The following is a 13713-nucleotide window of genomic DNA, read 5'->3' on the forward strand; positions in this document are numbered from 1 at the left end:
ATAACACCTCAAGCTTTGGCTCCTGCACCTACATGCTGCCTAATTCACTAGCTGTCCTGTGTGGTTCTCCTCCCACTGACACTCAACTCCCACAGGGCGGGGTACACCTGCCAAGCTGCCACTGAGGTGGTTCTACCAGATTAGTGAGCAGAGTCCCTGGATAGGGGTGCAGGCAGGGGTAGAGTTATGGATTTTCTGAGGGGCTGACCCAGGACAGGGACACTTCATAGAATCTCCAATCTCTTTATCTAAAGAGAGAGGAGTTTAGCCCAAGGCCCTGAGGAAAGTCAGAAATGAGGCAGAGGCATCAACAGAGGAAGAGAAAATGGCCAATTAGCTCAACAGGCCTCTCCACTGTCCAGGCACCCAGAGAGCACTTTCCAGGGAGAACTTCTCCCCCTGGTCCCTACAATAACCCTATGAGGCTGGGTCTCGGTTCTCCCTATGTTCAGATGAACACATACTCAGAGAGATGCAGTGACCTGAAGACTCACAGCAAGCAGGTGCTGAGTGACCACTGTGCTGTGGAGGGGCAGGGCTCACCTGGTACATGATTGGTCCCACCACGTTGGTTAGTAGCAAATGTTCTGTATGAACACAGAAGGGTGAGGATGAAAGTGGGGTCACTGCTCAGTTTGTCCAGCTGGTGTGCCTGGTGGTCTGCACTGTATAGGTCCTTTTCTTTATTCCCTGTGAGGCTGGAGTTTTTTGGGGAACCACGAGTGGGTGGTGCTGGGGCCACTGGGCTGGTTGGAAGCTGGAACCCAGGGCTGGGCTGACTGGCCTCCGTGTTCTGCTCAGGACGCCCCCATTGGGAGGCCAGCCCTTGGCATCTGACCACCAGCTCTGAGTCCTGTGGGGGCAGAGTCCTGGCTTCCAGGAAGGGCAGGTGGAGAAGGTGAGAGCCCTTCTCGCTGGGAGTGTTAGGGGTCCTGAGGCCAAACTCACCTCCCATGATTCTCCAGCTCAGCACTGCCTGCCTGACCTCCCACCACCAGAGAGTTCTGGGTAATCAGCAGAGCAGTTGGGTGCTCCCACTGGGGGCCACCACTTTAGTTTCCGGGTAGTGAACACATTTGTACTTAAGAAGGTTTCTCTTTGTGTTTCCAGGGTCGGTCTCTGTACTAAACTGAAACGTTCACAGAAAAGCAGCTGGGCCCTCCTGTGCTTGGCGTCAGCAGGGCCACAGGCAGGGCTGGAAGGTGGAGTCGGAGCGTCTGGAGATGCAGACGGGGAAGCGCTGGACATGGGAGGACCCTGGGCTGCCAGCTGGAAGAACTCCACTCCATTCCACACCACACCTTTGATGAGGACCCGCAGCATGTTCTGCTGGTGCTGGCCCTGCAGACCAGGCGGCCTATGGCCTCCAGGCACTGGCTTTTGGACTCCACGACCTTGTCCTTGGTTTTCTTGGGCAAAAACAGCACCTTCTTCTTCTTCTCCTCGGTGAGCCCTGTCATGGACGGTGGGTGTTGCTGTGGCCCCTCCACTGCTGGGCAGCCTGCTGACCTGGAGAGAGTGGGAGGAGCACCTGAGGGTGTTGTTGGCGGTAGGCAGGTCTTTCTTCTTCGAGTCTCTCTCCCTGTCTGTGGGCTGGGCTGCCGTCCAGTAATCCATCGGCCGCTCCATCAGCTTGGCGCCATTGCCCTGGCTGGGGGAGGACAAGCCCCACTCACTGACGGGGAGCAGAGTGGGGTGACGAGGCTTCCTTGGCGACCAGAGGTATGGACAGAGGGATGGACAAAAGCACACTGCAGCCCAAGGGGGCCCATTATCTGAGTCTCCTGACGTGTCTGAGGACTGTTGCACTGTCCCAACTTTCACCCACTCCCCCGAAGGGAATGAATTATAAGGCTGCTCGTCGGGGCTCTTCTGCTTGTTGGAGAGCAGGGCTTCCTCGATGGGCAGCTGGGAGGCACAGTTGGCCCCGTGATGTACTGTGTGATTCTCGTCACGATGTCCAGCGTGTCCTGCATGGCGCTCTGGCCTCCAGCTTGTGGAACAGGTCCTGCCAGGCCAGGTCCTGGAAGAAGCTGTTGTAGCCATAATGCACGGAGCCCAGGTGCCTGGCCACGGGGTGGGAACCCAGCGGGATGACCAGGAAGCACATGTAGCCCAGCCAGTCGAGCACCTTGTAGGACAGCAGCTCCAGGAAGATGCGCAGCACAGCGCTGAAGTAGTTGTGTCCCTGCCACCAGGATCTTCACCGGCTTCGGGGGCTGGGAATTATAGTGACAGTATCTCTGTATCCGCCAGATGATGGAGCTGAAGGCCACCGGAACATCAGCCGGGGGGTAGGTGTGCCCCTGCAGGGTGTCCGAGGGGAACTGGCCCTGCCAGTCGGAGGTGTTGAGGAGAATGATGTTCTCCGGCAGAAGGTCATCAGAGATGAGGATGTGGTTCAGCTGGTTGTATGTGGTCTTCCTGGGGATCTGCAGCTGGCTCCCTGGGTCCGGACAGCGCTCATTGTCTAGGCTCTTGGCTGCTTGTTCTATGGCTATGCTATCTGCTGCACCTTCAGGTACCTTCCCCAGCCATGGTGGCCGGGATGCTTCTCCTTGGCCTTGGTGAAGGGGATGATGAGAGCTTCGTCTTGGTGATGGTCCCACTGGGCAGCAGCTTCTTGGTGAGCATGTCCAGGGCTGAGGGCTCTGCCTCCGGGCTGTCCTTGGGCTGTGCTGGCTGCTCCCCTGGGTGGGCATTCTGTGGGGCACTGAGTCCAAGACATCTCTTGGCTGCTTGCCGTCTGAGGCCCACGTCTTCTTGGTCATGTAGGCCGGACTCGGAGGCTTCTCCTGGCTCCCGGCACTGTGATGCTCCTGTTTGAGCTGGAGTGTGACAAGCCTTCAAAGTATGGCCTGAGCTTGGGCTTGGTGGTGCTGAGAAGGCTGTCATCATCCTCCCTGTCTGGGCTACTGTCGCTGGTTCTCTAGCATGTCAGACAGAAGGTGCAGGTCCTCCTCCACTCGGGGACATGATCTGCAGGGTCCTGCTCTGGGTCCAGGTCTTCCTCCGACACTTTGACCCTGCTCAGCCAAGCCACGACTTTCTCCTCGATGTACTGATGCCTGGTCATGGACATCATTCTTATAATCACTGGCCACTGCTTCTTGGGCTTCTCCACATTGATGTTGTCCTCGTCCAGCTCCTGTCCTTACACGCCATCATCCCTGGCCTCCTGCTCAGAGAAGTTCTCATGTTCCCCTTGGGAGTGATGAACCCTGGACTTGGCCTTGGAGCCAGCCTGCATGGCACTGTCCTTGTGTTCGATGGGATGACTGGACAGGGAGGATATGCTGACCTCAGCCATGTTGGTGGAGGACCCCTTGATGCTGCTGCTGAGGCTCAGCATCTGGCCACCCTCGAGGGGTCGCTGCATCACCCCAGCCATGTCGATGGCACCCACAGCAAGTGAATTGTAGACCAGGATGGTCCCCTTGTTATTGCACTTCCTCTGCTCCAGCATGATCTGCAGCTTGTTGCCTTCCCTCTTTAGGAAGTGGGGGTACTATAGGGAGAAGGTCAGTGCCAGGTCAGTCTCCACTTGTCCACTGGGGGGCAGCACAATCTCCCTGGACCAAAGGAAGCATCTGCAGCCCTGCATCTTCATGGAAATCACCACAGTGATGAGCTCCTTCTCCAGCTCCTTGTAGATCAGCAGCTTCTTTAAAGTCGGGCTACACAACCTGGGCTCGCAGCTGGGGCTGGAGCAGTCCACCTCCCAGGTAGAGAAGAGGTACAAGGGCACCGGCCTGCATAGGGTGGTGGGCATGCTGGCCAGGCCCATGGGCAGCCACAAAGCTGCAGCTGCAGGCACCATAAAGGTTTTATTACTACTCAGGGTTGATGGTTTCTCTTCCTGTGTTGGGACAGAGGAGGGACATGCCGTCAGAGGCAGCTCATGAACTGCCAAGTGGGTTGGGGGCATCAACTCAGACTGAACCCCTACGCACTCTGTGATTGGTGGCAAGAGGTGGGACACGAGTGATCCAAGGACAGTGTGTGTGAAAAGGGACCACATGCTCGTTGACTAGCTCAGGGAAGGCCTGCATGGTGGCCTTTCAAACTCAGAGACCTAAAGTAACTACAAAGGATACTCTGAAATGAAAACTTAACAAAAGCAGTTTATGGTGGGTAGTCATGTCCTAGGCCAGCATCTTCCCTGACAAACGTCAATCTTTACCTTAACTGAGCCTGTCTATTGTCTTTTGGCATCTATAATAACATATCTTTGGGATGTGAGAGGAATTTCCCTTTATTCAGACCCCTCAAAGCACGGTCACTGCTCTGCAGAGACCACACATCCCCTCATTGTTATTGAGTTTGTTGTTTACTGTTAACTACCGTGCACACCTAAGTGAAAGAAGTATGTGTCTATCATTTTACTGTTCATCCAATCCCAGAGGTTCCCCTACTTTGCTTTCTCCTGGCTCCCTAATCTATCACCAGTGGATTTTATGGAGCCCACATATGTCTCCTCTTTTGATTGTAATGTCTAAAATAAGGTACAAAACTACCATTCTCCAGAGCATTATCTCCATCCGTTAAGATTTGGCTTCCTGGCAATTGTCAGGTTTGAATGTTTCTTACATTGAGAAGAGAAAGGGTTCTTGACAGGAAAAGTAGAATTGTAGGTGGGGACTGATGAAACACATTCGTATCTTAGTCATTTCTTAGCAGAGGATGGACAGCACCTCCCTGTGTTAACAAGGTCACCCTGGGATTTCTGACAGAACATCCCATTCTAAGATGGGAACACAGAGGCTTTTCCTGGGGTGGGAGGGTCTGGATATTAGGACAATGGGGTGTTCAGGGCAGCACCGTTGACATGACAACAGAAGGGGATCACGTCCAGTCCCACAGCAGTGAAAAGTTGGATCGCCAGCCCTGATAACAGGTCCCCCTCCTGGTATGTTATGCAGCCCAGGGAGGCCCCAGCTCCTGACCAGATGGGACCACGGAGATGTGGTCCTCAGGGCAGCAAATGGCAAAGCAACATACTAGGTACCTTGAGCCCCATGTCCTTTTGGGAAAAGCATCCTCGCTAATTATGATGATGTGTAAGAGTGGGAGGTGTGTAAGGATTGTCAGGCCAATGTGGACACTTGGACATGGGTCTTAAAAGGAAAAGTCTGTAGAAAAATGAAAAAATACTCTTGTCTGAGCATGAAGTGAGATGGTACATAGTCTCTCTTCTGATATTCCTAAAACTTTGTGGACAGTGACTTTGAATTCATCTGAAAGAGGATGGACAGTGAGAGTGGGTTGCGGGAGGAGATGAGGACCCAGATTCCTTTAGAAACTGGAACCCAGGAGGGATCTCAGGGGAGTAGCAGGGAGCTTTCCCAAACCCGAGGGCCCCTTTGACTACATGGGATCCTGGAGTCTGGGTCACCTCAGCACCTGCACTCACCCTGCGGCCGTGCTGCACGCTGGAGGATGGATGGGGCACCTGTGCCTCCTGCAGGGGCATGGAGTTGAGGACCCCATCTGTCAGCTCCTCTCCATTCTCCTGTGCGGAGCTCTGTAAAGACAGTTCCCAGTCACCAGGGGAAAGCCTCAGAGCCCTGTTTGCTGGTTCTCTGCCACTGTGACCCTCCGCTCCAGACACACACACGCACCATGGTCTGCTTAGACCCCCTAAGGGGAGGAAATGGGGTGACCACCTGAGGGCCTAGGACTCCCATTGGCACAGATAAGGGACCCCTCTGGAAGCTGATCTCCATCTGCCTGCCCTGTCCGGGGGTGTGACCATGACAGGACTGCTAGGTTATCCGAGACCCAACAACTTCTTTCTGTCCCGGGGGTATGCGGGCTGCACAGAGATGGCTCACAGAGGTGGCCTAGCCAGGACTGGTCTGACCCAGGCCACCTTGTGTTACCTGAGGCCATATTCTTGAAAACAGCCAGAGATGATAGGGATGAGGGTTGAACCAACGTCTGCACCGTCTGGAAAACCTCTCACTGTGGGGTCTCCGGAAGCAAGAGCACCAATCACTGGGAACACAGCAAGAGAACATCTTGCACTGGCAAATGCCTCTTGGCAAGTGAGCTGCCTGTGGGGCTGATGTGGGTGCCTGGTTACGGGGGTTCCAAGTTCTATTGGATAGTGACCTCAGTACCTGGGATTGTCTTGCCTCAGTCCCCTCATCTCATGACAGCTATGCAAATAGTCCTGTGGGCACTGTCTGCGGACCCCTCTTCCCCATGAAGCACCTGATCTATACACAGTGGCACCAACACACCCCTCCCCCCAGCACCTTAGAACTTCTGGTGGCAGCCAAGATCCAGGATTTGAGGAGACAGAGCTGGGCTCAGACTCAACCCCTCATTCTTACCTCTTCTTGATCCTGGATAAGTCATTGTGCCTGTCAGGGCCTGTCTCTCTCCTCCTGCACAATGGGTTATGCAGCAAGTGCTTCTTAGGGCTGTTCAGGATCCTGTGGGGGAGTAGCTGTAAAGCAGGAGGAGGACTGTCACATGTAGGTAGTGCCTCCAACCTCCTTTTCCTTCCTGTTGTCACCTCCCCTGTGTCCGCTTTTCTTCTAATCCCACCCAAGGACATTACGTCTAGACTCTGTGCGTATGTACGCGCACACACAAGCATGCCAGTGCTCCCTTTCTGGATCCCCCCAAAAAATGGCCCCCACTTAGGGAGGAACAGGCAGGAGCTGCCCAGTATGTCAGGATTTCTAATTTCCAGACCAACTCTGTGGGGGAGGTGGCCTGGAAGGTCTAAACATTCCTGAACTCTGGACTCTGAATGTTATGTATCCTGGACAGTCCCTGCCTGTCTATGGGCCTCAGTTTCCCAATTATCCAATGAGAGTATGATTCAGAACTGTGTAAATGTGAGCCCAGCAGAAAGGGGGCCCTTTCTCTCCACCATGGGTGGGTTGTAGACAGAGATTCATTTCCGTGGTTCCAGATCTGGACTCCTTTTCAGTCAAATACTGGCCAATGCCTGTCTAGGCCACTGAATGCTCACCTTCTCCCCATACCATCTCCAGTTCGGTACAGGATTCCACCAGCACAGCCTTTTCCAGAGCCCCTGAGGAAACCTGGGTGCACCTAGGACCCCAACTTTGAGGACACACAGCTGGGTTTATGTCAGGTTCTGCATTCTGACCGTCTGTGATCCTGGGCAAGGCATGGACCTCATGGGTCATCAGTTCTCTCCTCAGGGACTCCCCGTGGTTTTCACCTTCCTCGTGTGGTGTGAATGGATGCCCTCTTCTTAAGTGTGGGTGTCATTAGTGACTCCATAGAAGACGGCAAAGGGATCCAGCATGACCTCCGTGATTTGGTTCTAAAAGTCAGTGCCTGCACACTTGCTCATGCTGACCTGTGTTCTCTCTCTATCTCTATCTCTATCTCTATCTCTATCTCTATCTCTATCTCTATCTCTATCTCTATCTCTATCTCTATCTCTCTCAGGCCACACTGAGGAATGAGCCTCTGTGCTCTGAGCTGCTACCTGGAGAGACCTACATGGCCTAACACTGAAAGAGACCAACAGACAGAGGAGAAGTCAGGCCTTCCATCCAAACTGAATCCCAAAGTCCCCCTGAGTGAGCTCAGACCCTCAGTGACACAGATCCTGCCTCAGGTGAGGCCACAGTAGTCCCAGCTGAGCCATGCGGATTCCTCGTCACAGACGTGTGAGCTAATAAGTGTGTGTTGGTTAAGTCTCTAGTGTGGGAGAACTCTCAGCAATAGATCACTAGCACAGTCGTCCCACACCAGGCCCTGGGCCTGCCCTCCCTCCCTCCCTTATCTCCTCCCAGTTCCTTCCAGCCATTCCGTCTATCTTTCTAACCTCCTCTCTATCCAGACACTTTCTGCCTCCAAGGGTCTGCACAGCTGTGCCTTCCGCCAGGCTAACTACACCTGAGTTGGTGCAGGGCTGGCTCCTCCTGGTCCTGCTGCTGGGAATATAAATGCCACCTCAGTGCAGCCTTTCAGCCCCTCTCCCAGGAGCCTCCAGCCCTCCTCGCAGCACCTGCTCCCTTTGCACAGCCCTGCTCTTCCCTCTCACAGGACTGTGTCTGCCTGGTTGTGTCCACCTTCCCTGCAGCCTGTGAGCTCCTACAGGGCGGGGCCTGTGGTTTCTCCAAATGGACCCAGTGTGAGTGCTCAGGGCACAGTTGCTGAGGGAACAGAAAGACAGATCCATCCACCACAGACCAGCTCAGTTCTTAGAGCCAAACTGACTTTGTCATTTTATTTGTTTACTAGAGGCCCGGTGCACGGACTCATACACTGGTGGGGTCCCTCAGCCTGGCCTGTGACCTCTCACAATCCAGGACCCCTTGGAGGATGTCGGACTGCCGGTTTCGGCCCAATCTCCCCACAGGCCCGGCCTGCAGGCTTAGGCTGGCTTGCAGGGATCCGGCCAAAACCAGCAGTCCAACTTCCCCCAAGGGATGTAGTAGTGCACGAAGCAGCAGGCAGCCAGAAAGGAGCCCGAGCCCAGGCAGGACATTGCACTGCTCCCGCTCATCCTGGCCCAGCTGTTGTTTTGTGTTAGTTTCAAGGGTACAGTGTAGTGGTTAGACAATCATGCACTTTACATAGTGATGCCCCCAACATTTCCAGGATCCAACTGGCACCATACATAGTTATTGCAATATTATTGACTATGTTCCCTATTCTGTACTTTACATCCCTGTGACTGTTTTGTAGCTACAAATCTGTACTTCTCAATCCCGTCACCTTTTCCACTCAGTAACCCCGCCCTCCTCACTCTGGCAACCATCGGTCTGTGCTCTGTATCTATGAGCCACTCACAGCATAAGGAGCTCGGGCCCAACCTCACTGCCTTGGAAGAAGGAAGCGAGATGCATTCCAGCCCCATTGGCACTCACTGAAGCAGCTAGGAAGGCAGACACAGGGACTCCAGCAGGTGCTGTCCGCATCCCCGAGTTTTCCTGGGGTAATCTCCCCGCACAGGGAATGCCAAGGTCCGTGGCCCCTCATTTCTGCTCACTCTTCCCAATCTGTGGCACGTGTAACCCAGGCCCTGGGCCTCCGAAGGAAGTGGCCTCCAGCCCCACCCAAGCCCCTTTGGCAGGCACAGCACATGAATTCCTGCTCAAAACCGCTCTCCTGCATGGTTTTCAGCTGCCCACATACCAAGGCCTCCTCACACAGCTGCCACAGCCACAGGTGAGGCTGGGGCCTTGTCAGCAGGTGGAGGGCCATGGGGAACCCCAGCCATGCCAATGCCACCCTTGGGGGGAACATCAAAGCCACCATTGGGGACACTACCCAATCTGCCTGTGCCAGAGCTAGAGCTTGGAGGGGTGCATACGCGCGCGCACGTGCGCGCACACACACACACACACACACACACACACACACACACACACACATCCCCCAGTGCTCTCTGGGTCAAGTGGCAATTAACACAGTAGTTAGAAACTGGGATGCCAGACTCATATGGGCCCGCGTCCCGGGCCCAGTCTTGCCATTCCTATCTGAACCCCGGCACAAGACCAGGTTGTAGACTCAGTTCTCTGCATCCCCCTTTCCTCATGTTTTATGGGAATAATAAGAATACCTACTTCAGGGTCTCCTTGCTGGAGGCTCACTCTTCTCTCGAGATGTAACCAGGCTCCCTGAGAAGCTGAGCCGGCTGAGTCGTGCTCTTCTTTCTCCCTGGTTTACTCCCGAAGGTAAAACAACAATAAAAATGTACAGACGCACACAACCTACCGATTACACATTAATTTCATAGGGATGTCGGTGTATCTTCAACCCAAGCCCCTCAAAAACCCCTGTGAAGGGGCAGGTGCTATGGACTGAATGTTTGTGTTGCCCCAAAATTCATATGTTGAAGCCCTAATCCTCAAAATAGTGGTATTTGGAGATGGGACCCTCAGGACATAACTAAGGTTAATGAGGTCATGAGGGTAGGGCCCCAGGATGGGATTCGTGCCTTTAGAGAAAGAGACACCTGAGTGCTTGCTCCACCCCACTTGCATGCAAAGAGGCATGTGAGGACACAGTGAGGAGGGGGGCGGTGCACGCCAGGAAGAATGTCCCCACTGGGACTCAACACGCTTGGCACCCATCTTGGACTTTCAGTCTCCAGAAACATGAGAAAATAAATGTCTGTTGTTTAAACCACCCAGTCTATGGCATTTTGTTATGACAGCCTGACTCCACTCAGGAGGGCAGACTTTAACCCAGGGGTCCTCAAACTTTTTAAACAGGGGGCCAGTTCACTGTCCCTCAGACCGTTGGAGGGTCGGACTATAGTTTTAAAAAAAAAAACTATGAACAAATTCCTATGCACACTGCACATATCTTATTTTGAAGTAAAAAAACAAAACGGCAAAAACACCCACATGTGGCCTTCAGGCCGTAGTTTGAGGACACCTGCTTTAACCCCTTGTGTCCCAAACCCGCCAGAACCATCCGGAAGGGGAAACAGGGAGGACTTTGAGGGAAGGCCTCCTGCACTACGTGCCCCGGAGGAGGAAGGCGGATGGAAGGGGAGACAGGTGAGGGCACGGGAGAGTCGCCCATGCCCACGTCTCCCCGACACATACTGCCTTGGATCCTGGGTGCAGGAACCGGAACCTCGGACTTCAGGAGAAGTTCTTGCCTCTTCCCAGGCTCAGCGTGAGAGTGAGACCAGGTGACAGCCTGGGAGAAAGGGAGCTGACCCGGGAGCCAGGACTCGTGGTTTTAGTCTCACTCTGCCCCCTACTTGCTGGGGTCACTGCAGGCACCTCCCCTTCTCTGGGCCTCAGCCTCCACATCTGTGAAATGAGGGTGTTGATCCTTTTCAGCTCTAGCCTGTGGGTCTTCGCCTAGGAGGTGATGAAGAGCTAGGATGACAGGGAGAAGTGGGCAGCAGGTGCCCAGGGTGTGTGGCCCTTGTCCCTCTCTCCTCCCCTCACTCGGGCTCTGGGTGGGGAGGTGGAGCCCCAACAGCTCCAGGGAGACCGGCATCCATTTGTCCCTTGAGGACCCCCCAGCCCAGTTCAGGTCCAGCTGCCGCCAGAAGTGCAGATGCTTAGTCATACTTTTTGAGTAAATATCATGGTAAAAAGAATGACATTTCCGGGGCCAGTCTTCAGCATTAATAAAAGATTCCAAGAACAGGTGACCTTTTCACAAAGGATTTGTAAATGCCAAAAACTACATAAAACCTCTCTGTGTGAGGCAGACAGGACTGTCACAGCTCAGCCTTTATTCCCTCACATGTGAGGCCGGCCCTCGCTTCTCCCAGTTCCATGTGCGGTCCCAGGGGAGGAGGGATGTGGAGGAGGAGGAGGGGATGGGCAGGGCAGCCCTGAGAACAGTGTGGGGGTTATGGGACTCTCAGCCACTGAGCAGGCCCGTGGGACGAAGCATGAAGCTGCCATTCCTTAGCCACCATCGCAGGACTGTCTGTGTCCATCTATCCAGGCCAAGGAAAGGGTGGCCCCTTCCAGCAACCAGCCAACACAATGAGAGAGGAAGGACCATGTCTGAGTGCCTGGCCAATCCACAGAGTCCCAGGCTGGCCTCCTCGCGCCCTGGGTAAGAGCCCCCGCGCCCCTCCCTCGCTGGCCTCCCCATCAAGGCAGGCAGCAGGGCGTATGGAGAGAGCAGACGCGCCCAGTTCCAGGCTGGACTCTTCCCAAGTCTGTCTGCTCACATCCAAAAGGGACCGACCTCTTAAGGGTTACACGATGGGGCCATGACATCTGAGGAGCCAGAGGGAGACATTCCCATCACGGTGCCCGCCTGCCCTTCAGTCTTTCTCATTTGCTCAGGTTTCTGCATAGGAGTCTGGGCACGTTCAGAACTGGGTCCTGCTCCTCAAGCCAGAAGTTGTACCAAATTCTTCCCTCCACTGCAGGGCCTGCGGGGGGGGGGGGGGGGGGGGGAAAGAGTCCCCAAAGGGAAACCTCTGCGTGGAGCTGTCCGCCTCACATCAGCGATGACGGCCCCAGACCAATGCTCCCCGTGGCTACCTCTGCGGGATGTCAGCTTGATGCGCTGCCTTTGGCTGCCCCTTTGCGGGGTTCATCGCGTAATGGTGCTTGACAGTCCTAATTTTCTTCTAAAAAGACACGCGTTGCAGCAGAGGAAATAATAACACACGTCAGTGACACGCGGCAATTGTCCAGTTAGTGAGGACAGAGTGCATTTCAGGGCCCGGCTCAAGCACCTCACTCATGAAGGATTTTTAAAGTCCGGAATCTGGGGGCGCTGCAAAGAGCTTTTCAGCTCACCAGTCACGTTTTCAGGGCTGTTATTAATGGGCAAGGCCACGCGCTGAGCGGTAGGCAGCCCCACCTAGAGAAGCCCGGGCCCTGCCCCTTCCCAGCCCCACAGCAATGAAAGATGAGTCCCAGAACGGCCTGTCAATTAGGTACCATGAAAAGGAGGCTCAGAGAGGGTAGGAAATTTGCCTTAAGTCACACAGCCCCACATGGAAGACTAGAGCTCAGGTCTTTGCTGTTTGACACCCCCCCACCCACCCACCCCATGGAGGTGACCTCCAGCCAGATCCCCACCGTCTCTCAGGGAGGAGGGGAGTGTTAACACTGTGAGCTTGGCATTCTCTGTTCTTCCTGACACCGGTTACGCCAATCGAGCTCACTCCCTGGCTTGGTGGGCAGGAATGTCCCCGGACTCAGCCAGGCAGGCGTGGCAGTTGGTAACGTCTCCCACGCTCTCTCCATGGACAAGGCGGAGAAGTGGGGACAAGGTCGTGTAGCGGTTGGTAAGATTCCCACAATCTGCTCCTCACCCCACCCCTCCCCGGGAGAACGCCCTGCACGGGATGCATCCAGAGGGTGTCAGTTAAAGGGGACTTGGGACCAACATGCAGGAAGGTCTCTATTTACCCGCATGGGCTTTCTCTGCTCTTGGCTTTGTCCTCATTACCCTCCTTCCTTCCTTCAGCCCTGTGTATACATAAGCACCTGCTGTGTCCAGACTTACGCCAGGCGGTGGGATATCATGGAGAGCAGAGCAGACATGGTCCCCGACTTGATGGTGTTTACAGCTGGTGGGGAAGACAGGCAACTCAGGAAGCAATCGCCATTCAGGGTGGCAAGTGCCATGACTAGAAGGTAAGGTCTCATAGGAGCGCTGGGCTGGGGATCCCAGCCTAGGGCGGGGGGGAGGAGGAGAGAGTGGCACCCACACTGAAAGGTGAAGGGTGTGGGACAGGAGCAGATGCCACCCAAAGAGAATAATATGCACAGAAATCCACATTTCAGAGAGAACAACGGATCCTGCACATAGACCAGTGTGTCTAGAACATGGCCATGAGGCAGGGGTAGGGGGCTGCTGCTGATCCAAGAGACTGGAGGAGGGATCAGAGACCAAGGCATGGAGTGCCTGGTCCCCAGGCTTTGTCCTGAAGCCAGTGGTGACCCAGTGAAGGATTCTGAACAGGTGGCGGTGGCCAGATTTGCCTTTAAAGAAAGCGCTCTGGTTGCAGTTGGAGAATGAGTTGACAGAACAACACCTGGAGGCAGAGAACCCAGGTAGGAGGCCAGGTAACAGTCCAAGTGAGAGAAGGCGATGGTTAGAACTGGAGATGGAGAGAAATGAACAAATGCAAGACACAGCAGGAAGTGAAACTGACACACCTTGGTAGCAGGAGAGTGTGCCATGCTGCTGTGGCTGAGGAGGGACCCGGCCGGTGACAGACCCCACGTAGCAAGAGCCAAGTGGCTTTGCCTCAGCCAAGCTGCTTAG

The 13713-nt window shown here is 54.7% G+C and overlaps 1 pseudogene across 1 annotated transcript; it reads right to left on the reverse strand.

The window, feature by feature from the left end:
• Nucleotides 1-1174: 1174 nt before the first annotated feature.
• Nucleotides 1175-13070, reverse strand: LOC307115369 (phosphofurin acidic cluster sorting protein 2-like; annotated as a pseudogene). The gene is made up of 6 exons: nucleotides 12949-13070; nucleotides 6339-6440; nucleotides 5622-5640; nucleotides 5414-5524; nucleotides 3599-3859; nucleotides 1175-3508 (listed from the first exon to the last, which is right to left on the reverse strand). The product of its transcript is annotated as a phosphofurin acidic cluster sorting protein 2-like (transcript).
• Between the last annotated feature and the right edge of the window lie 643 nt (nucleotides 13071-13713).

This window comes from Cnephaeus nilssonii (assembly GCF_951640355.1).
Source record: "Cnephaeus nilssonii genome assembly, chromosome: 19".
NCBI lineage: Eukaryota > Metazoa > Chordata > Mammalia > Chiroptera > Vespertilionidae > Cnephaeus > Cnephaeus nilssonii.